The 1934-nt window shown below is 56.6% G+C and overlaps 1 protein-coding gene across 1 annotated transcript in view; it reads right to left on the bottom strand.

Moving 5' to 3' along the window:
* Selenoo (selenoprotein O) overlaps positions 1-1934 on the bottom strand; it is a 12997-nt gene that overhangs the window by 7325 nt on the left and 3738 nt on the right. The gene's annotated exons all lie outside the window — the stretch shown is intronic.

Below are 1934 nucleotides of genomic sequence, written 5' to 3'. Positions count from 1 at the left end.
ATCAGTGAGGTGTTTGGGGATTTTCACTTTGCTGATGTCAATTTTTGTAGAGGTGGCAATGACAAATTTCTGGTGTGTTCTTTGTAGAGGAACACGATTAAGGCTCAGAGGCCCAGTCACAAGTAGCAAGCCACTCTCCAACTGCTTCAGGAAGACCACGCTCTTGCCTCTGTGACGCCCGGTGAGGATGACCAAGATGGTGCCGGGAGTGACGCTAGCTCGAAGTTTCCTCCCATGCTGACTGAAGGGCTTCTTGCCGTGGCTCAGGAGCTTTCGGGGCACATCTTCAGTAGGGTAGTACCTAGGCATTTTTCAAAGCTTAACCACCCGGCTACCTCCATTCTTGTCCCCACCGACCGGTTTTGTGATGGTAGCAAGAACTTTCTCCTTTTTCTTCTCAACCTTTGGCTTAGCAGCTGTGCACTTTCTCTTGTACAAGGCCTTTCTGGAATGCAGATCGGGAGTATCTACCAATTCCTCTAACCAGGACAGGATTTCAGCTGCAGTGGGGCTGCCTCTTCTTGGACTTTTTTGCCTTCTTCACCTTACCCTTTTTACCAGTACCACTGGCAGAAGCCTTCTGCGCTTCGGGTTTCTTCTCTTTAGTGACTGGTTTCTCAGTTTTTTCACCCACCATCTTGCAAGATGGGAAAGAGCCCCCTTTATTTTTTTAGGCAGTCTTGCTAAGTTGCCTCTGTTGAGCTTGAATTTAGCTTCCTGCCTTGGCCTCCCAGAATGGTGGGATTACAGGCACATGAGATGCTGGTAAAAATGTCTAGTGACCTCTCAGAGCTCACGGGGCTGGCTATGGAGAATGAGGAAGAACCAGCTATTCGTTGATGAGGCCTGGGACCTGAAGATGGGGCCCAGTGCTGTGACAGAGGCTGGAGGGAGCGGGGAGGAAAGGCGTGCATTTAGGGTGCCTCCCCATGAAACGCCGACTCACGTGTCTACTTACTCAACAAGCACTTACAGAACACAGACACAGGTAGGAACCCAGTAGGACTGCAGATCTGCACCCAAGCCCACCTTGAGCAACCCTGGGCCCTCCAAAGGCAGGGTGGTCTCAAGAGCTACTGCCCCCCAAGCCTCCAGGTGCAAAACTGGGTCCTTGGGGCCGGGGAGATGGCTCAGTAGAATAAGCGCTTGCCTGGCAAGTGCAAGGGCCTGAGTTCAATCCCCGGTTCCGCAAAAAACAAAACCGGGTCCCTGTGCTTGACTAAGCAGGCTCTTAGTCAGGTGGCCTGTGGAGGAAGGGCCTGGACAGCTGTTTACTAAGGCTCCCGGCCCACCATCCCCCCTGGGCCCAGAGCCTTAGTAAACAAGAGTAAGTGCCACCATGGCACGGGCTCCAAAGTTCTCAGTGTGTTCACAGAGTAGGGCATGGTCCGCTTGCCCTTAATGTGGGAGATGCCTTCCCTATCCTGTGCCAGTCAGGCAGGGTAGTGGAGCTTCTTCTTTTGTTGTGGCCGCCGACCATCTCCTTCACTCTCACAAGAGCTGTGTCCTTTCTAGGACACTTCAGCTCGACCCAGGAGGAAAGCGCTATGGAGCTGAAAAGCTGGGGCTGCCCAGTGCACCTGGAGGCCCAGACTCCGCCCAATCCTGTGCACCTGGAGCCCCTACGCGGAGCCCTTCCTAGAGGCCCAGACCCCGCCCCGTCCGGTGCACCTGGAGCCCCTGCGCGGACCCCCTTCCTAGAGGCCCAGACTCCGCCCCATCCGGTGCACCTGGAGTCCCTGCGTGGACCCCCTTCTTAGAGGCCCAGACTCTGCCCCAGCCGGTGCACCTGGAGCCCCTGTGCGGACCCCCTTCCTAGAGGCCCAGACCCCGCCCGGTCCGGTGCACCTGGAGCCCCTGCGCGGACCCCCTTCCTAGAGGCCCAGACTCCGCCCCAGCCGGTGCACCTGGAGCCCCTGCGCGGACCCCCTTCC

The sequence above is a fragment of the Octodon degus genome, unplaced genomic scaffold, assembly GCF_000260255.1.
Source record: "Octodon degus isolate 3935 unplaced genomic scaffold, OctDeg1.0 scaffold00153, whole genome shotgun sequence".
In the NCBI taxonomy this organism is placed as follows: domain Eukaryota; kingdom Metazoa; phylum Chordata; class Mammalia; order Rodentia; family Octodontidae; genus Octodon; species Octodon degus.
The sequence above is the reverse complement of the archived record's forward strand: the minus strand, read 5'-3'. Positions and strand labels throughout refer to the sequence as shown.